Genomic DNA, 22240 nt, shown 5'->3' on the forward strand with positions numbered 1-22240 from the left:
GCAGTGCATGATGGCACAGGGCACTTCACCCAAGAATGGGGTCATGGTCCTTTAGTGACTGCTCCAGCTGCCCTGGACCAGGAGCTGTATTGAACTGCAGGCACAGTAGATACCACAGGCTTCTTTTTATTTGCCTTCTGTTTTCTAAGCCATTATGATTTTCTTGATTCAGTTTTGTGTTTTCATGGCCCTGAGGGATAGAAATCTACTTTTTAATGAAAGCTGAGATTCTCACATAATGATTTCCATTCGGGAGTTGGGGCTTCAAGGAAAAACATTCATTATCACAAGGCATCAGGAAAAAAATCTCAGGAGAGTTGGCAATGTTAAGTTTAGGTTAGGTTTGGAAGGCTCTGTGGGAGGTTTGTAGAAAATATGACTCTGTGGTTTACATCAAATTTAAGTAGATCTTTGTGAAACTTCTTTCCAATTGTGCATGTCAACAGATGGTTGGAAAGGAGCTTGACTGGGTACATCAACTTGCAGGGTCTGAGGAAGGATTTCTCCTCACTGTGCCCAAGAGCTGGGAGAATATGCGGAAAAATCCAGAGGTCACCTGGCTCAGGCAGAGCCCCTTCCTCCTTCCTGCTCCTTGATCTGGCTGATCCTCCTCTCACCTAACTGCATTTCTCTTTTCCCTTCTATAAGATACCATAACAACTCCCACCGCCACCTCTCAAACATGACAGGGAAGAACAGCTTTTCCAGAGGCTTTGCTGGTTGCTTCACCATCTCTTGTCACCCTTTGTGGGCTGAGCTTTTGCATTTGCACCAGGTGTGGGATCCCACCACCCTTAACCTCAGGCAGCCCTGCACCACAGCCACTGTGGCCACCACCACAGCCACTGCCACTATCACCACCAGCACCATAGACCACAATAGTCCAGCAGGAGCTAAAGCCAGCCCATGACTTTTTACTCCAAACTCCAGCTTTGGCTGATGGTGTCTTACCTAGTTCAAATGGGGTTTTAAGGGTGGACAGTGAGGTATTGCTGCTAAGGCAGATAAGAGGGAGGTGATGTTAATGTCAAGTAAGGTGATGCTGTGGGGAGGAATCCTCTCAGACCTCATGTATGCATTTATGTCTGCTCCAGTCCACATGTGGGTACCGCTGTGAGAGGGAAAAGGAAGAGTCAGGAGAGACTGTAGAAGGCCCGGGAGGTCTGCCCCATCCTTATTGACCACAGCCACAAGAGCCCCCAATTCGCACTGTGGTTTTCTTCCTCAGGTTAGACTATTCCTGTTGAGGTGCTTCATGGGATGAGCAGCCCCGATGCTTGTTTTTGGGGTTAGCCTGACATGCAGGAACAATGATTGTGGTACAGGCACAAGTACCTACTACAGAGAGTGCTGCCAACTAAATACTGACAGGATTGGGCCATGCTATAACTTCATAAACTCAGGAGCTGGCCTCTTAGGGCATACTGGTCTAAGGGGTTTAAAGTGTGCCAAAAATCATGCTGGCCTGGCAGCAAATTGGTTTGGTTGAATGGAGCAAAAATGCACCCTTGGCTGCACTGAGCCCTGCAGGGTACCTGCAGCTCTTTGCCAGTATCTAATGTCAGGGTGACGATGGACTTAATTAGGTGATGTCATGGCCCCAGAGTAATGTAGTGAGATAAAAAGAGACTAATTCAGATCTTACTGGTGTCTTGGCTATGATCTTTCATTATAATTGTTGGAGACTGTCTTCTGTTGGCTGCATCCTGTGGACGTTTTTTGTTAAGGGAATCTCTATGGCTTTCTCTGCTTGGTCTTGGCTGTTTCCTAACTCACCTTATAACAGATTCACCTTCTTCATGTGACAAGTACCATTCAGAATAGGAAGGAGATTCATTAATGAGCCAAGATGTCAGGAACAAATTCAGCCATTGGCTGGTGGCTTCAATGACAGAGAGGTGTCTGAACAACAGGACAGCCTTTCCCAATAATTTCTGTGGTGGAAATCTCTCATTAGGCGTATTCAAAGTACACTGGAATGTGAACAGGTGGTCCAAATACGATATTAGTATCAAACAGGGAATGTAGGGCTATTATACTCACTGTATAGTTTATTTTTATATGTGGTTCAATAAAATCCACCGGTAGAGCCTTGCTTTAACATTAGGCCGGGCTTGCAGCAAACTGTCAGAAGTTTAATGACTCTCAGCCTTGGAAGAGGTCAAACAAACCAAAGGGGAGGTGCAAAGCTCTTCCAGTAGGTAAGGGAATTAGTTTCTTCATCCAAAGTGCTTTCTCCAAAGTCTCTGCTTGAAAATCTCCCCAGAATAATTCAAAGCCACTCCAATTGCAAAAGGAAAGCTGCTGAGAGCAGATTTTCTATGGGGGCTTCTCCATGTCTCAGGCATGTTCCTAGTAGTAAGAGGGAAAAAAGTGAAGTGATCCAGAAACTGTAACAAGAACTGTGGCAGATATCTGTGCTCATGGAGGTTTTTACCACATCTTTCCCCTGCTCCCCCCAGAGAAATGGATGGGGAAGAGCCTTCATCTGGCAGAATGTCAGCCAAGAGGTCTACAAAGCTTCCTATCACTTACGTTTTCTTTCGTGTCCCCAAACTCTTTGGTCTGAAATCAGCCACGTACTTCCATGACGGCTGTAGCGACTCTTGCACTGCTCTGGAGAGTCCTGACAGGCATCCTACTGGCCACTCAAGGGGGACCGGGCAACAATACCATGGCCCAGAGGATATCTCCACCCAGAGACCTGAGCTGATTCCAATCTTGAAACACTGAGGAAACAATTGAAAGCTTTCAGGCTTAGGTAAAAGGACTGGAAAAGGCTCTGAAAAGGTGGAATGGTATTAAGTGTGAGCATCCTGAACAGATCCTGTTTAAATGCTGGCACAAAAGACTTCCCCAACAGGAGCCACCCTCGACATCCCTAGGGATGTTTTCTAGACAAAAACACAAAATAAAGAAAACCCACCCAAACATTGCTAAAACAGTTACTAGCACCAGGTAGTCTCCACCTCTACAGATGGGCTTGTGTGTCCCTGCTCACATCTGAAATCCCTACCACTTTGGTGTGCTCCAAGCAAGCTTAAATGCACGTGTCTGAAGCTCCCATGGTGGTGATGGCTGTTGGGTCAGCAGTGCTGCCACAGCCAGTGACCTGGGATGGAGTCTGCAGCAGCAGAAGCGGCTTTGAGTTTCCCTAGCTCATCTACATCCTCTGAGTGACTTTAAGAAACTTTACTTCTGACAGAGGCTTTCCGTGTCCAGAGCCAAAATGTGAGGCATTTTGAAGGACTTACTCAAACCCACTATGACTCATACGAAAATAAAGCATTTCTGGATATGAAAAGACCATTTATCCCCTCTACACACAAAACCACTTTCCCCCCCACCCTCTCCACATTGTAAACTCTTTGGGAAATGGGACTTGTTATCGCTCTCAGTTCAGGGCTTTATAGCCATGTGGTATCTGATTTTCTCCCAAAAAAGAAGTAATGAAAAAGCATCTCTCTGCCTTATTTTCTCTGCAGAAATTCAGGCTAGAAGATTAAAATTATCTTAGGATTTTCTACTTCATGTTTTCTTATGTAAATACATGAAATACCATGACTGGGAAGGCTGAAAAATTGTCTATGAAACATCAGTAGCTGACAGATTAAAGCTGCATATCCTGACTTGTCTTCTATTAATGTGTTCATTTACTCAATATAAAAAATATCAATAAAAGACAGTAAATTTGGCTTATCTCTTTTTTTCTATTCCACTACTTGCCTTTCATTCAGATGAAATTAAAACCTGACAGCCCAGGAAGCTCCTCTGTCCTGTGCTACCCTTCTTTATATTTATTCCTTAATAGCTCCCACAACACCCAGCATCTGCAGAAATGAGATGCAAACCTCAGTTTGCTCGACATGGACGTGAGCATCTGGCCTTTGCTCATCGGACAATATTGGCAGAGGAGGGTGTGCAGTGGGGTCAGTGTGCCTGTGTCTAAAGCGTGATACCAACATGATGGTGCTGCTGTAAGGCACTCTCAGAAGGACTCTATTCAAGATTTATTTTTGCTCCTTTAAGTATCTTTTAAAGTCACTTCTGCTTATTTGTACAGCTTTCCCAGAGCCCTCTTTTCCCAGTTTGTTTATAGTTGGAAGGCCTTCTGCTTATTGCTCACCCTAATCTCTTGCATCTTTACTTAGAAACACTGAACCTGTTGCCCTCATCCTTGTCTCCACTATATTACAGTTGATTTTACTTTCTTTATGGATCCTCTATCTCTCTTTGCGTGTTTAGCCTTTCTGTCTATTCACAGTGTGTATGCAATTTCCAGGATCCTGGGTTAACTCTTGCCTTGCAGAAGTATCCCTTTTCCTAAGACTAGTGCCAAAGCTATTTCTAGGTACTTCCCCACCAGTCTTACGTCTGAGGCAGACAGTCTCCAGTTTGCTCCTGATTAAGAGCAGGGTTTCCTCTTCTTTGGCCATCGTAGTGAAGAGACTACGATGGCACTGGTCCCTGAGAATCCAGTCTCTATTCCTAGCCCTGCTGTCACCTAAGGGCTTCACAAGCTGTTGCACTGCTTTATACCACGAAGCTTTCCTTCTTGCTTCCCCCCTCCACTCCCTCCAGACATGGCAGTTTTCCTGAACCCTTTTTTTTAACCCATTCTTGTTTCTTCTAGAAGCTCTTTTGAGCCACTGGTATGTTTCCACTTTTCCCTTCCACAGAGGTAAAGACTGGCAGTGTTATATTCTTGGCATGTGCAAAAAACATCTCCTAACTTTCTCTCCGTAGCATCTTTGGAGGTCTGTATAGCATCCATCCTTACATTTCTTCACCACAATGTTTTCTTAATCTTTATGCTTCCTTGGCTTAGTAAAAGTTTTTGCTTTCAATTTCAACCTTAACAAAAAGCTATTGCTCCCACATTTGTTAAGTGTTGTATGAGAGAGGCAAACACAAGCTCTCCAGCTCCTTATATTTAAAATTCCTCAGTAATTTTCCCACTTCTTCCATTTTTGTCACCTGCACAACACAGATATTTTAATGAAGACAATAAAGCTAGCTCAGCATTTATTTTATATATTCAAGTGACGTTAAGTGAAGCATCCTGCTTGTCTTCATTCCCCATTACAATGTATTTTCTTTCTCTGCCAGTTGCTAACTGGGGAGCACTTGCCTTATCAATATTTTTTTCATTCCTTACCAATATCTAAGGTGCTAACCAGGTTGCTTTTCTGTGGTAGTAGGTAATTTATTTGTCTGTATGGACATAAATCCTGAGGTTCTATCCTGATTCCTCATCTTGACCAAGTTCCTTGTGAAATCCTCCAAGCATAAAAAAACTAAACCCTGATTTTAGATGTTTGAAAAACAGAAGAACATTTACACATCTCTGGTAAGAGTTACTAAGAATATCTTGCAGCATAAAATAATGTATTACATATTTATATTGTGTCTTTCCTCGGAATGTGCTTTTGAACCTTTTAGATTGTCATAATAAGAAGGAGAAAGACATCATATATCACTGAAATGTATAACCCCAGACACAAAAACACTGCACTTTTGAGAATCTTATCTTCATAGGCTTCCTCTTTGATGAATGGAGAGGTAAAGTGAGTTCATGACACTAGCCTCCTGTTAGTATCTCACTAGTTTCCAAAGTAAGTGGTCTGAGCTCAATATCTAACTAAGGAACTTGTGCCATTCCTGCAAGTCAAAAAAATGGATTGTAGCGTCCTGATGCCATCTGTTTGCCAACCTGGACAGCACAGAGAGCCTGGATTTTATGACTCATACAGTGTCTGTGCAAAGAGGGAAAAACTGTCTATAAAAGGAAGGAAGGAAGGAAGGAAGGAAGGAAGGAAGGAAGGAAGGAAGGAAGGAAGGAAGGAAGGAAAGAAAGAAAGAAAGAAAGAAAGAAAGAAAGAAAGAAAGAAAGAAAGAAAGAAAGAAAGAAAGAAAGAAAGAAAACCTTTCTCAAGAAAGAAAGAAAGAATGCAGGAAAGAAGGAAAGGCACTCCCACAAATCATATTGTGTCCTTGGGTAGGTTAATTCCGTCTGCACTCTTAGATGGACTGTATCTCAGCCCTGCAAAAGGACAAAAATTAGTCTGGTTTGCAGATTCGTTTCTTTTCTATTAAGTCAGCTCCTGATCCGTACCCTTCTTGCCAGCAGAGCTTTCTGACTCGTGCTGCCTGCTAACTTTCACTCAAGTCTGTCTTGGCACTCTCCAAAACCAGAGAGTGTCTCCAGTGAGTTCTGGGGAAGTTGGCTCCCTCCTGGATTCCTCACCGTCACCACAGATGTTTTCAGAAACATGCTACAGAGCATCAAGACTCTATTTAATTGCTTTTTTTTCTTTTTCCCTGGAATTAACTAATTTTTCTTGTTTTTTTTCCCGTGGCTGGAGGAAACCCCAGCTCAAAGTGTCTTGGGGGACAACGTCAAAGGAAGCACACCGTATTTTCTGCTTTGGAGTAAAATGTTCTCAGAGTCGTTTGGATGGCCTTCCTTTTCACTCCCATCCCTGAATGAGGTCGTTGGGCAGAGGCAGCTCAACTCTGTTGTGCTCTGCTCCACAGTCCCGTGAGCAACCAAAGAAGTGACTGATACTACAGCCTCTCCTTATGTGCACAGACCCTTTGAAGTCACTTCAAAGGGGCTGTTTGCAAAGGGGCTGCAGGTACAAGGCGGTTAAATATGGCCAATACCATCTCTACTGTTTAATGATTCAAACGTTATTTCTTATGAGCAAACAGAGGCATTTTTTTATATTGTTGACACTGATCCTCTAGCTTAGCAAAGGGCACTCGTGCAACATTTTCTGACTCAATTTATCATCTGCCCTAGGCATTCGTTGCACTTTTCTCATCATTAGGGAAGAAATAAAAGCCATTCGCTAATCCCCAAACCACTTTGTTCCTCTATGGCCCTTCAAAGAGCAGGGCCCCTAAATGGTGATTAAGGACTCTGGAGACCTTTCTCAAGAGAGATTCCTTTCCTTCCCTTCCCCATATCGGGCAGAAGGAATCAAATTCTCAAGCTGGGTAATGTTTTTTTTTTAATTGATACCACGGGACTGAAAATAAAATAAAATAAATTAAGATAATTATATGGGGCTTTTAACTTTTTTTTTATAGGCTTTTTATGCTACCTTTAAATAAAAACAACTCTCTCTGCTCTGCTTATGGATTTAGGGCCATGGTGTTAATATGCAAGGCTGAAGCAGAGATGACAGGAGCAGGGAGTTAGGCTGAGCTCCACCTGGCCTCCCGCTGAAGAGGCAAAACCTCCGTGTGCCCTCTTGCTCTTGGGCTTGGGACATTGCACAAAGCCAGAGGAACTTCAGCTCCCCACAGCAACAGAGCGACAGGGATGAGCAGCTGCCCGAGGAGCCTTGGGTGTTCGCTGATGGACACAATCCCACAGCACCGGCAGCTGTGGCAAACACTTGGGTTTCTGCCCTCTCGGTGCAAGTGGAATTCTCTCATGTATATGCAAAATGTGGGGGGAAATACTGGCATCTGTGGTCATCTGCACGACTGTGGGCCAGGTGCTGGGCAGAAGTTCAACAGAAAATAGCCACCCTAAAAGTGGGAAAACCCAAGGCCTCAATTTCTATTTCATAACACTTCTATTTTTTATCTGTGTGTTCTTTCTTCTTCTCTGGAGCCCTTTCCAGTACCACACGCCTTGTGAATACTGATTTGAGACATAAACTCCAGTCAGAAGTTTTCACTCTCCCTCCCAGGCTGGATGGTCACATTTCTAATTTTCCTTTGAGCACAGCAGAGCTTTTTTTAGCTCCTGTACTGTTGTTAGAGGCCTGAGGACACAGGTGCATGCGTGGGAGAGTGGGTTCACAGTCACAAGTTGAACGCTCTTTGTTTCACTGTTAGAGGACTTTCTTCTTCTACTTCCATCCTCAACCAGAGAAAACACAGGGGTTCAGAAAAAGCCCTTTGTATAACAGAAATGAAATACGTTTCACCTCTTACAGCTGGCCTCAAGAGTTCAGTTTGCTAGAAAACAGTGATGAGTCAGTAATATCCATGAAAAGACAATAATTGATATGTTTTTTCTCACGGCAGAGTTTCTAGGTCTGCATTGTCTTAAGCCTCCGTTTTAGAAAGCAGTTTTCTAAAAGCCTCATCCTGATATCAGTGAGACTCCGAATTAAAAAAAAATCATTAGCCAATTCACAGGTAAAGGCAACAGTGTTGGAGTAGTAAGGGGTCTGCAGAGCCACCACCACTTCCATCTTGCGATGCAGGAGCTGGAGGCCTTCAGCAGAAGCCTCAGCCCAGTGATGCTGGCTGGTGATTCCCAAAAACGCAGCCCAGAGACCAGCACCACCCTGCCCCAGCTCAGTCTGTGCCCAAGCCTGAGGATGCGACATGTGGAATGGGTCTTGCTGGGGGCTCCAGCTTTGATGTAGCGCTCAAGAAGTGACCCCTGGGATGCTCTAGACTCTAGAATTTGGTGCTGTTGGTGCTTGCAGGAGCAAGAGGACAGTTCTGTGGCAGTAAGTCAGCAGAAAAACTTTGCTGTTATCCATAGTGACTATTTTTGGCACTGTGCCAAACCTTCTGCAAGGAAGATTGATTTGTGACTTTTGTGCAAACCACTGGCCAGACTTCTAAGCTGTATCCTCCTTTGAATCCAGGCTCTCTTGTGTAAATCTGGAGTAAGCTGGTGCAAGTCAATGGAAGCTCAGCAGTGCTAACTGAGCAGAATTTGACCCTTTGGGTTTTGTCGCCCCTGGCAGATTCATCTGTCATTGGGAAGAAGCAGAAACTTACAATTAACGGAGAAGCAGGAAAGGAAAAGCAAGAGTTCAAAGCTGTCTGCCAAAAGAAAACGATCCGGAGCGAGTCTCCCAGGATTGTGTCTGGGATGACAATCGCAGCCCAGCACTTCCAAGGACAGCTTATTGTTGTGCCGTGCTCAGCTGCTGCTATTGTCTGCCTGCCTCGCCTGGCTCTTGAGCTGCAAGTTGCCAACCCAAAATCAGGACTCTTCAGGGGCTAAAGGTCAACTGGCAGCTTTGCCATCTTTCGGAGGATGCGAGTTATAATGAAATCACAGAAGAGCATTCAAACGACAAGTAATGCAGTGGCCGAAGGGGTTGGCTTAGTCATACAATCACCAGGTTGGAAAAGACCTCTTAGATCATCGAGTTCAACCATTCCTTTCTGCCACTAAACCATGTCCCTGAGCACCTCATGTGAGGTGATAAGGAACGGTACAAAACTGGGAGCCGATCCATTCCTCCGGGTAAATTTCTACACAGGCTCCGGTCTCATTTCATCCGTATAAACCTAACCCGGTTTAACCTATTTCAAACGAGGTTAAAAGGGGTCATAAATCTCCACAGGAGTCGAAGATCCGCAGAAAACTCGGTCTGATCTCTTTTACATCTGTTTCAGGTTCTCAGCCTTATCTGCCTCAGCTGCCTTCGCTCTTTGTGGCCGCACACAAATGCCACCGAACAAAAGTCCTTTTGCCGGGGCTGAGTGGCAGGTATAGGGTGACCGCCCCGAGCGCGGCGGAGCGGAGGGAGCGGCGGGAGCCGCCGCCGCAGACAGCCCCGAACCCGCCTGATTGACACCGTAAATCTAGACAGAGGGGTTGTTTGAGGGGAGCCCGTCGGATTGACAGCGTAAATGTGCAACGCGCACAGCCTGGGAGAGAGGAGCCTGCCGGCGGGTGGGAGAGCGCCGGCGGAGTGCCGGTCACACGGAGATTGAATTACAGCTGCATTAGATCAGAGCTGTGGGAAACGGCACCTCCTAAACACACACACGGGGGTGGCGGGCGGGCAGCTGCGGGGCGGGAGGAGCGGGGGCGGCTGCGGGGACGGGGCGGGGGGGGGGGAGGAGCGGGGACTGAGGCAGGAGCGGAGATGGGGAGGCTGCGGGGATGGGGCAGGGAGAGAGGAGCGGGGATGGGGGGGCTGCGGGGATGGGGCAGGGAAGGAAGAGCGGGGATGGGGGGGCTGCGGGGATGGGGCAGGGAAGGAAGAGCGGGGATGGGGGGCTGCGGGGATGGGGCAGGGAGAGAGGAGCGGGGATGGGGGGACTGCGGGAATGGGGCAGGGAGAGAGGAGCGGGGATGGGGGGCTGCAGGGATGGGGCAGGGAGAGAGGAGCGGGGATGGGGGACTGCAGGGATGGGGCAGGGAGAGAGGAGCGGGGATGGGGGGCTGCGGGGGTGGGGCAGGGAAGGAAGAGCGAGGATGGGGGAGGCTGCGAGGCTGGGCTGTGCGGGGGGAGCCAGGGATAGGAGCGGGAATGGAGAGGCTGCGAGGGCGGCTGCGAGGCTGAGGCAGGGCGAGAGGAGCGGGGATGGGGGCAGGAGCAGGGCCGGGGCAGGGCAAGAGGAGCGGGGATGCGGCGGCTGCGGGTCGGGGTCAGCGCGTCCCGCCGCTCCCGCGGGGTCCCAACTTCCCGCTCGCCCTTCCCGCTCTCCGCGGCCCAAGTTAAAAGCGAAAAGCGGGAGAAAAAGCCGGGATGGGAAAGGCGGGATGGCAGCCCCGCAGATGGAGGGGTCAGACTCCCGCCGGGATTTCGCCGGCTTTAACCGATGCCTTTTAAGATTTGCGGGTTTATAGCGTTTCTCTACCGCTGTGGGGAAGAATTTTAAGACCCCACCGGCCCCCTCAGATACCGATCGCCCTCCTAATCCTTTTGATTTGCCATGTATTCCGCTGGCATTTCGCAAACCCGCGGCATTAATGCCTCCGAGCTGAGGGTTGCGGGGGGCGGGGAGGGAAAAGCTGGAGAAGAGAAACATTTTAAGCTCTATTAGAAAGGGCAAAAAGTCAGCTGGCTTTGAAATGAACTCGCTCAGCGGGAGCGGTGGAAGCATTTCCAGGAGACAGCGGGGAAGGCATTTGTTTTCTCGGCTGGCACCGGAGCGCCGGCTCGCCGTGCCGTGCACAATGCGTGCCCTTCTGTGGGGCCATCGCCCCCCGGCTCTCCCGCAGCCCCCCCCGCACGGGCAGTGCCGCCCCGCAGCCCCTCTGCCTCCCCTTTAAGCGCCTGTATTCGCGCATCTCCCCGCGGGCAGGGGTCAGAAAACGCGTGGTCTTGCATCAAGAGACCAGATTTCTTCTTCCCAAATTGTTATTATGCAACCCTCTTTTCAGGACGGTATTTTTAATTTGATTCTTCAATGTCTCCCGCTTTGCATAATCCCCTTTCTGCTCGACCCTACTCTGGGCAGCCCGTTTGTAATTTCTCAACCTCCTCATAAATAAAATGAGAGCCAAAAAAGCGAGACAATGCCTGACAGCGGAGCCAGGGCTCGGCAGACTCCGCGGATCCAGAGGGCAGCTCGCCCCCAGCCACGGGGCAGGATCAGACACACTTTCCAGCTCTTGAGCTGTGCGGAAAACCATAGTGGCTGAGCAGCAGGGAGAGGCTGCCTCGAGCCTCACGCGGTTGTGGGTCCTGAAGACACAGAGGTTCACTACCATTTGTAGCGAGTGACCCCATGATATGAAAACAGAGGCATCCTTCTGCTTCTTCCCTGAATTGGAGCCCTACCCTCTCCACTGGTAGGACACTCCTGTTAAAGGCAGACCACCAGGAGTGTCACGTTTTGTCACACTGAACTGCAGATTGAAGCAAACAGCTAATGTGCTCAGCGGGAAGGGCGCACAGAGGACCGCCACACGTTCCCTGCAGTCATACCAGCCAGAGGGCACTCGGGTGGCTTCAGGTCGCTTTGCCTCCTATAGACATCACAGCTGATTGTAAAATCAGCCCCTGTTTCCAGCCTCTCTGAATGATCCAGGCCCTCAAAGAACCTCCTATGAAAACCGTTCGAACTCAGCCAGGTTCAGCGGATCTGGCTTCGATGAATAACTCCCACAGCTATGGTAGGATGAGGAACACTTGGAATGGCAACTGCTTCAGACGTCTTAGCTGAAGCCAGACCAGTTTAGGATTGTGGTTTGCAGCAGTATGTTCCTTGGTTCCAGGATTTTGAGCTCTTCCATGATTGTTCAGGTTGTCTGTTTGCTCACCAGCATGGTTTTAGTTCAATCTGCAGTATGCAGAAGGGACGAGGCCACCCTCTTTTGAGGGGAAGGAAAGTGTGTTGTGACGCTTGGCCTCGCGAGCCCTGGCCTGTTCATATCCTAATATAGACATAGTTCAGGTAGCATAAGCCCAGAGCTTTACAGCAGGTCTTTGCTCCTCCTGCTTCACAGGCAACCTGCCACAGGACAGACACCAACATTGCTTTGGGTCACAGGGAATTAAACCTCAAGACAGAGCCTAGCAGGCTCTGCAAGGAAAGTGCCCCTGCAGCGTATCTTCTGCTCAGTTCCCTCACTCACATGCCAGCCAAGGTTGGGGAAAGATTTGTGAAAATGGACAGATCTTTATGTCTCCTTCTGTAAGAGATGTCTGCGTTACTCAGTGTAAGAGGAGCTTTCAGCCCTGGCTGCTTCTAAGCCTTATCCACACAGGGTATCTTAGTGCTTATCCATAGTTCCTTACAGTGCTGTCTGCTGCATTATTTGGGGAGGGGAATACATTCAATTTCATGATTGTTTATATTGTTTTTCATTTTTTTTAAAGAGTATAAGGATTGTTCCAAAAATTGTTGGTAGAGAGCAGACCCCATATTAATAGGTTTTGATAGTCATACTCTATTACACTTATAAAATAAGAACTTGAAATATGCACGGGGCAGTGTCCCCTAGTTCTCTGCCTTCAAGCTCTGGTAGCTGCCATACGCACAGCTGTGCTCTCACTGATCAAAACACTGCCTGATCTCATCATTTTGCCAGGCCTGACCTTGCTGGAATAGATCAACCGAGCTTTCTGGTGAAGCTGACACAGCCTTGTGGAAGAGCGATAGGGTCCAGGTGTCCCACTCTTTGGCCAACGGCCAATGGCCAGGCCTCCTCCAGCTAGCACTAATCGCTGGAAGGTGTTTCTTCTTCCACACAGATGTTTCTTATTGAAGTCTCTCAAGTCAGCCTGGGACTCCCAGGAGGGAAGCTATTACTCTTTTGGGTTGACCCCATACAAAGGACTAGAAAACCTTGTTCAGTGCTACATTACTCAAAAGCCTTGACTGCATGGAGAGGAGGTGCCTTCTCCAGTTTGTCGACTGATTTGGGGTTTGTCACAGCTCACTGGCTGGATAATTCACTGATTCTCACTGATTCTGGTTCTTGCTGCTGTCACTTAGGGGTCACCCCACACCAGCAGGCACCCCACTGAAAGGGCTGCAGGGTGAAGTAGCCTTCACAGATGTATCTAAGCAGTTTGTTGTCCTGAAAAGGGAGAAAACAATTCTTTTGAAGAGTCTGATAGCTGACAGTGGAGCATTACAGAAGACATTTTCTTGTACAAAGTAACAATGACTATGAAAAACTAGACTTTTACACTGTGTAAGTTTTAATGCTGGAAAACGTTTCATGGCTTTATGAGCTTTTTTTCACGGTCTTTTATGAGAGGTAACCATCGAATGAAGTAGAGAGTTACAGGTACAGATGCATTTGAGTTTCAGGCATTTTGGCAGGTTTTAGTGTTTGAGTGAGAAGGTGCCAATGCAGTGTGGCAGGGCAGGAGGCGGCACAGGGTCCATTCACAGTTCTGGCCAAGGCATACAGTGCAAACAGCTCACCTTCTTTGAATTTCCAGTGCTGTCGGGGCTAAAATAGTGTAAATCCACAAACTCTGGCTGTCAGAAGTTATCTGTGGCGTGTTTTGCACCAGCAAACAATAATTCTTGAAAGCAGAACTCTTTCCAGAAAAGGATTGTGGAGAGAGAAGTGCTTCAATTTACTTAAAGTTTGAAATTACTTACTGTGTCAAACACACTGAAATAGAGTTTAGTTTTGATATTTTAGTTAATTTACTTTAAAACTTAATGCAAATAGAATTGCTGCTAAATGAATTGTTAGGAATCTTTCCTGTACTTGCCAACATTTTTGAAAATTCAGGTTGGAGTCTGAATGTTTAGTATGGGCGTCCTCCAAAGCTTACCCTGTAACTTCAGATAAGACCCACCAAATAGGAGTACCAAGGAACAGGATGATGTTGTCCTACAGACAACTTGAATTTCTCACAGTGTGGGCAGATCCTGGCTATTCATTTACCTGGGACAGGTAACTTTTCTCCTTGTTTATTGCATGCTTGCATTGTAATTTCATTCTCATGATACTTTAAGGGTCAGCAATTATGTTTTGTGTTGGGGCTGCTCCAGAAATGCAGCAGTTCAGCTAGGCAACAACCCACTTCTTTGGAGGGCTCTCGTATCTCACATAACCACTGATCCCCTTCTCAGCTGAAAGCAAACCTCCGTGTGAAATGCATTGATTCAGTCACCTCAGCACACCTCTTTCTTTTATTTTTTTTCTTAACCTGAATTCCTGCTGGCTCCCAATGCAAATCATTTTGGCCCGGGTTCACAATGGAGCAGAAAGTCTTTCCACTGAGAAAGCATTCAGTTTTGAAAGTGCTTAGGGTGCTGTGGAAGCTGACAGGTTGCATCCAAGGAGGGCAAGATCACACTTCCAAGAAAGTATGACTAACCCAATTTCCACATTGACTTAGCACACAGAGTGCCCTGGTAAATACAGCACCTCAGAGGTCAGAGAGATGGGGTGCTGGGAGTAGAGTTCAGTTGATTTATGCCCAGGCAGCGTAAATCAGACACGGGATTCTGCCCTTTGATGTCAACCCTGTTATCAACACCGGCTTGCTGGGTGTGTGAGATTAGCTAGCATGCATTATAAGGTTGCAGAGCAGGACATTGTTTCCTGGGCAGGCAAAAAGAGATGCTGCAGAAATGGGGCAGTGTGCCCATCACAGTTTGTGGGCTGCTGGCAGGGGAAAGCGGATCTTGGAAAGGCAGTGGGGAGGAGGTGACCAATGAAACAGCTTACCAAAGTGGACATCTGCAAATGCACACTCGGTGAGCAGTTTAACCCTCCTTAGCCTTCAGAGACTGTCTAGAGAGTAGCTGCAAGTGTGGGCCAGCTCCTTTACTGTTGACAAGAGCAGCAACGGTCTGTGGTTCTCAATACTTATTCTTCTAGAAGTCCTTCTTGAAGTTGTCTGGCTAGAGAAGACAAATGTCCCTCTTCTGCTGTCTGAACATGCCACCCAAACAAGAGGTTCTGTGAAGAGCTATGGGCACAGGACCCTGAGAGACCTGAAAGAGAAGCTGGGCACTGTTGCTGTCGCCTACTTCAATCTTCTCAAATCAGTCTCAGACAGCTGCTCTCTCCTCATTCATTGCCCCTTTCCTCCTACTAAACCACTTGGTATTTCCTTCTAAAACAGAGTTTCCTCATACAAGAGCTAATAATGAAATCTCTCAGTATTTTCAGATAAAACAAAACTAGTATTCTTTAAAATATATGGTATATGCAGAACGCAGGGTTGGGCGATGTCTTCAGACTGCCCTTCCTTGTTGCAGCTAACCCATGTCTCCATAGCATCTCCACCAGCAATGAATGAGAACACCTCCACCATGAACTAAAAGCCCCCTGGTGCACCACCAAGCATTCATGGGATCCCTCCTTCAGAGACTATAGCATGTAACGTGGGAGGTACCACATCATTGTCATGTGTACTCTTCTGTAGATTTAATGAAAAAAAGGAAAGCTTTACAGGAGCATCAAAAGCATTTTCAGAAAAGGTTTCTGCACTTCTGAATTCCAATTCCTTTCAAAGAAAAGACTACGGGAATTTGTGTCTGAAAGCGTTCACGTACACCTAAAAGAAACAAACACCAGCCTTGTCATTTACCATGTCTGAAACCCACTGGAAACTGGAGAGTGTCCCACTAAAAATACCAACAAGAAGAAATCTTGTGCAACGGGCAAAGCAAAGGAAGTGCAATCTAGTGATTAAGGCAGGACCAGGACTGCCAGGAGGTCTTTCTGTCAATAGTTTTATTCCTGGCTTTACCACAGGCTTCCTGTGTGACTGGGAAGGCACTGAAGGGTCTGACAGTATAAGCACGTCTCAGCACACACCAGGAGCAATGGCCTGGGAATGCACCAGGGTGTCTGCAGGGCCAGGAGTTTTCTCTTAGAGCAGCTCTTGAAATCCAAGCCAAGGAGTGCAAGGTCATTGCACAGCCTGGTCTGGGGCAGGGATCTGGGGAAGAGCCACCTTGGGAAGGTTGTCTCATGCTGGAGGGGAAAGGGACATTGTCTTGGCCATGCCATTACTGCCTCCAGGTGGGCCAGCTGGCCTTGCTGGGGCTTTTGCTGCTGGAACAAAGCAGGGGTTTGAGTTATGACTTTCTGAGCACAAATCTGTGATGCTCGGGAGCAGCAGAGCAGCGTGCGATGTCCTCCTTTGCACTCACAATCCCTCCTCATTTAGTCACAGTAGGGATGACTGGACCTAGGAGACTTTGTAAAGCTGCCCTTGTTGAAGCATGCCTTCTTAGGGGAAAAAAGAAAATGAGACTGAAATGCAGAGGACTGTTCATGGTTTAATGAAAGCGCTTTTCCTTCTGTTCTCATCACTCTTCATGGGCTGAGTTTCCCCTCCGTGGGCAGGATGAGCGAGGCAAAAAAGGGAGAGAGATGGATTCAGAGGCACCAGCCATCCTATTTATACCTATCACACATTAAAGTTGACCGCCTTGGGGTGTCTGTGTGTCCTCCACCAGCCGCTTCACCATTCTCACATAACAAACACAGCCGTGGCTGCACAGCAGATCTGTCGCAGGGATTATCTACTCGTTTGAAGTGAAATTTAGCTGGTCTTAATCAGAAATCTAACCGCATCAGGTTCGCATTAGCTTGTGCGGAGGTAGTAGTTTCACACGCTGACATGGTAGCAATTAAGCGAGTCGCTACTGGTTCTTACCCCAGGGTACAACTTTGTTTTGTTCCTTGCAGATTAGCAGGGCTGCGCGAGTTTCCACATAGTTTTCTTTCCTGTAGGCCCTGGCTATTTCATGTTGAACCCTCTGGGACCGTTTATTAGACCACACAAATGGTAATTATTTCCCAAAGAGGCGGATGGTGTTCCAGACCTCTAGCATGGCCAGTTATAAAAAATGTTATGAATCTGAGCAAGGGAAGGGATTTCACTGAAACCAAAGGGGCCTTAAAACTACACAAACACAGGGAATGAAATATTTTTGAATGGCAGGAATAGAAGACAAATATTTCAAAATGCATCATTATTCCTTTCTTGGCATGGGAGGTGCGAGTGAGGGAGAGCTCCTTCTGGGTCCCCCTTCATTTCCTCCCTTGGCTCCTTGGCTTGGACAAAGCCAAAAGTTTCATCTCCTCTTCATGTAAAACCCTCCCAGGGGACCCAATTACAGCCTGGTTATCCCTCACATGAGCCCACCAAGAGAACTCAAATTTATTTTAAGGCTGAGACTGAAGGCCTGACATGTGAGAAGGGGTTGGATGTGTCCCACCCTTGGAAACAATACTTTGTACAAAAGGAAGAGGTATGCATGGAAAAAAAAGGTGAGATTCATAAGTTCCAGCTGATCAAGGCAAACACACACACACATGCACACGCACACACACAATCAATTATGTGAGTTGAAACTGAGCCCCTCAGTACTATGAGAGCAAACGCTTTTCACAAGATGAGCTGCTCTCAGGTGCACTTTCAGCATGTGACAATTTTTCATCCTGAGGACCTGTGTGGCAACTATCCTTTCCTAAACAATCCTATGTCTTCTTGATGCCATAATCAAAGGGCTGCTGTCCATTACTTTATAGAGTTCCTTCCTACAATATTCTGAATCAGTTATGCAGGGGAGTATCTTATTCCAAACTCATTGTGTTTCTCTTGGCATTTGCATCAGTCAGGAGTGAATTATTTTTGTGTGAATTCAGGGACAAAATTCACATCCTTAGCCTCAAAAATACAAAATTCCATAGCCAAAATTTCTTTCACCTTCTAAACCAAACCATAAAACTACAGGAAGAAATAAAATCAATAAAGCAGCAATTTAGTGCCTGGTCAAAGGCAATAGATGATCGTGTTACCCCGATGTTATCTTGTTAACATACAGTAACTTAATCTCATTATGTAATTCATAACAAAGTGATGTTTATTGATCTCCAAACTATAGAGGGTCACTTATTGCAAAGAGAGGATGGACCTAAGCTAACATTGCTGTTGGATAACCTCTCTACCACATTCAAGTCCTGTGAAAGTTTGAAGAGCTGTCATTGCTCATGCACAGGCTCCACACTGGCCCCAGCAAGGCTTCTAGATGGAAACCTGCCTACATTTGATGCTTAGCACTCTCACAAGCACGGTGAAGCTGAGAGAGTGGACAGATGCAGGAAGGCTGTTGTAAATTTTCTTAGCTCTGATGCCTGCGTTTTGAAGGGGCTACAATATACGAATAACACATGAAGCAAGGAGGCCAGCATTCCTAACAAGCTCAGCTTGGCTCTTTGCAGCAATCATCACAACATATGTTAATTCTGTTGAGCTTTTTAAAGGCAAACATTAACACTGGCAAGAAAAGATGATGGTAAATCCAGCTGTAAGCCACCAGCTGAGGATTTTCTTGAGATAGTAAATGGCCTGCTGCCGAGACCTGACTCCTGTCACGTTTGTGGGCTTGGTGAGTGGCCCCACTGCTACTCATGCCTCCTGGTGAAGCTGACAGGTGAGAAGCAGCCCAGGGCCAAATAGATCCTTTATTGGTACATGCTCTTGACAGGCTGTCTTTGGCACCACTTGGATGAGGTGTCCATATCAAGGCTGTATTTTTAGATCAGAGATCCAATTCTGGCTCTGGGTCATCTAGAGTGGGCTGTGCTCCAGGTCAGGAGTCTCAGTTCCAGCAGCTGCAAGCTAGATCTGGCTAAGAATCAGTCCATGGACTTGTTATCTAAGAAGATTTATTTTAGCTAGTCTGCATCAAACTTGTCCTGCTACCAGCAGTGATGTGATGGCACGAACGAGATTTCTGGGAAACCAGCCACAGTCCTTGGTAGACTTGTCCAGATGTTGGTTGGTTGTTCACAGCTGGGGTTACCTGTTAGTACCTCCTGCATGGCATTACACCTAGGTTCTGTGGTGGGGAGTACTCCTCCTCTTCCAGCTTTATGGGATCCTGTAGGCTGTTCATCTACCTCTGCATTTACAGAATCACAGAATCATTTAGGTTGGAAAAGATCTTTAAGATCACTGAGTCTAACCATAAACCTAACACTGCCAAGTCCACCACTAAACCATGTCCCTAAGTGTCATATGTGCATGTTTTTTAAATACCACCAGGAATGGTGACTCAGTCACTTGCATGGATTAATAGGACTATCTCTGACATTAGCAGGGTAATGCCTACTTTTATTTTCTTGTAGCACTTTAACCAGGACAGCATTCTGTATTGCTTCAAAGAAGATAGTGCATGTGCTAAGAGATTTCATGGATAACACAACATTCAATGTTTTTTAGTGTCATCCTCCATAGTTTCTCCAACAGAGTGATAAAGGACATAGAGCATTTTCTATGTTAGTGTCCCCAGATCCAGACTCCACTCCTTGTCTTCCTCTTGGCTTAAGTTTAGATGCTGTGTTTCTTTACAGAGGCACAAGTGACAAAGACTCCAATAAGCACAATTTCAATGGCTTTCTAAACTTATCCTATAACAGAGCAGGCATGATGTATTTTGTAGGGCTTACAAAGTATTAAGACAAAATCAACTGACAGTTCAGAGGAGGCTGGGAACAGAAACTCTTGTTCCATACGTTATACCATTTCTGATGGCAGCTACTGCTTACATTTCTTGCTGTTTACTTTTCAAGAGGTCAACAACCAGTCTCTGCAGGGAGGGTTTGCCTGGGAGTTATAATATTCCAACTCTGTTCCTTGCAGCAGCTCCCGTCTTTTACTGGTCCAAGACAATAACATTTCCGTATTGTAATTTTTTTCACTGTATCAGGACTACTCTCTTAAATTATGTATATATATTTCCCATTAGGCAAAGACCATCCCCTCCCCCTCAAGTATTTATGAAAAAGTATGATAATGAAGATATTGACTTCCATTTTTGAGGCACAAGATTGATATTCCTCCAAAGTAAATACTGCTCTTGGCTGTGCCATAGTCAATATTTACCTTCAGTAAAATAAATCTTACTGACAACCAAAACCTGAAGTCAATATTGGCTTGCTGTAATCCAGTTGGTATAAAGCAATCAGTTTTCTTTATATTACCTGAAAGCTTTCCACAAACATTTTCAAGTTAAAGGTGGGTTCTACAGTACTGTAGTTGTAAATGCAGTATTGAACACCCCCCCCCCCCCCCCATTTTCAGTTACCACAAACCTGAGAACTCTCCAAGACTGCATAGGAAAGCTCTACAATCTCAGAAACAATCTGTGAGTGACTGATTAACTATCTAATCTATGTACCTACTCTGAGGCCCATTACTCTGGTGTCTAAGAGCCTTCCAAATCCTTAAGAGAGACATAGTTTGCAAAGAAAGGGAGTATCTTTTACCAGGTGATACAGCTAGGGAAGTGGATAAACTAGGCACACAAGCCTTAGATCTAAAGATATTGACTCTTCCTAAAAAAACCTGCATCTTTCATTTATTAAGACCATCAAATCTATAACAATATCATTTTTACTATGCCTAAGGAGAGAAATAATTTCTTCCTCCTAATTTATGGCGAAACATTTTCGTACTTGAAAGAGGTTCTTTTAAAATAGATTTCCTTTGGTAACCAAGCTTCAGCAATTCTCTCATTTATCTGCCTTGCATTTTATCTGTCTGTTGATCGGTCACTCCTCTCTCAATAATATTTAAGCCGGTTGGCCAACACTCACTGCCTTTGACAAATGGCAGATTCAAACTGATGGAAATGCTACAGGTTTTATGCAAAACTGGTGAAGAAGAGGGAATTAGTCTTCCATTGGCCATGCCAGAGTAGCTGATCTGGGTAGTCACCATGCCCAAGCTTTCATGCTTGCTGCAGCACAGGCTGCCTCCTGCTCTCGTGCCAGCTTGTGGGTGCAGGCAGCAGCACCGTGGAGTAGACTGGCAGGTACAGATACCGGGCCAATATCAGGATGTAGAGCACCACTACATAGGAAAGAAGGTTTGATTAATTCTGCTGACCATGGAAAAGCAGCATTTTTAAAATTTTTGTGTGTAACCAAGTATACTGTACTAGTACATACACAGAGGGAAAGTTGAAACGAGGTTGTTCACTTAATTTGTAGTTGTAAAAGGGGTGGGCAGCTTCAACAGAACAGTTTGCAGTTACTGTGACCAATGCACCCAGATGCCTCCCTTTTAGTTGGAGCTATGTTGCTCCATTGCAGTGGCTGTTGTAGGCAAGTGTGGCCATGAAGTCCTGAGTAAAGCTCCCTCAGGCAGATAAACTAGTCTCAAATAGGCTTTGCATATCAGGATAGAAATCACGAGCTGCTTTCCATATTCAGTGAGAAAACAGGAAAAAGAACAGAGAGCTTTCAAATGACTCACTGATGGGCTGTTTTTGTTTTTTTTTTCCTTGCTGGAGCTTTTTAATTTCTAAATATAAATAATGAGTTGCAAGAACTAAAAAATCATTAAGTCCTGATGAAGTTTTGTAATTGTTTAAGTGCACAGAGTTGCTTTGCTAGATTATTTTTCCTTTGGTTCAGGTTACTTGTGCAAAGATGTTGGTGGTCCTAACAAATCCTTAAAAGGTATCTGAACACAGCACTCAACACTCCCTGCAGTGCAATTTTGCTTGATTAGCAGTCTGTCTGGGAGGTCAGTAGCTGGAACAGTTTGTGAGTTGTATTATAAGAGAAATAAATAATAATAAATAGTAATGTTTAAGGCCAGTGGAAGACCACAGGTGCAAAAAGCTGCAGACTCTATAGACCATTAGTTCTACTTTAAAGCCCAGTTTTCTCTCAGTAATACTTTAGCCATTTCCAAGAAGAGGGATGCTTTCCACCAGGAGAAGGAAGATCTCACAGGACACTGCTCAGGACTATTTGCTTGTCATGGTTGCCAAAGATATAACCATGTTGCCAAGTCAGGGCTTATTTAATGGAAATCATTAAGTTATGATGCACATATGAAAGCCCTCTATGTTTCTATATGGTGCCTTCCTTGCTGACCACCTGTTTCCTGAGTAAAACAGGCCGTAATGCAGAGTGGACTCCGTGGATCTCTGCCTTATTGAGCTTCTCCACATTCATGGTTAATGACCCTGAATCCAAGGCAGCCTGTGCTTTATGACCCACTGGAGCACCAGAAGTGCTTACTCATCTGCAGAGGGCTGAGTCACCAGATAGTTGATCACATCT

The sequence above is a fragment of the Cuculus canorus genome, chromosome 2, assembly GCF_017976375.1.
Source record: "Cuculus canorus isolate bCucCan1 chromosome 2, bCucCan1.pri, whole genome shotgun sequence".
NCBI classification, from domain to species: domain Eukaryota; kingdom Metazoa; phylum Chordata; class Aves; order Cuculiformes; family Cuculidae; genus Cuculus; species Cuculus canorus.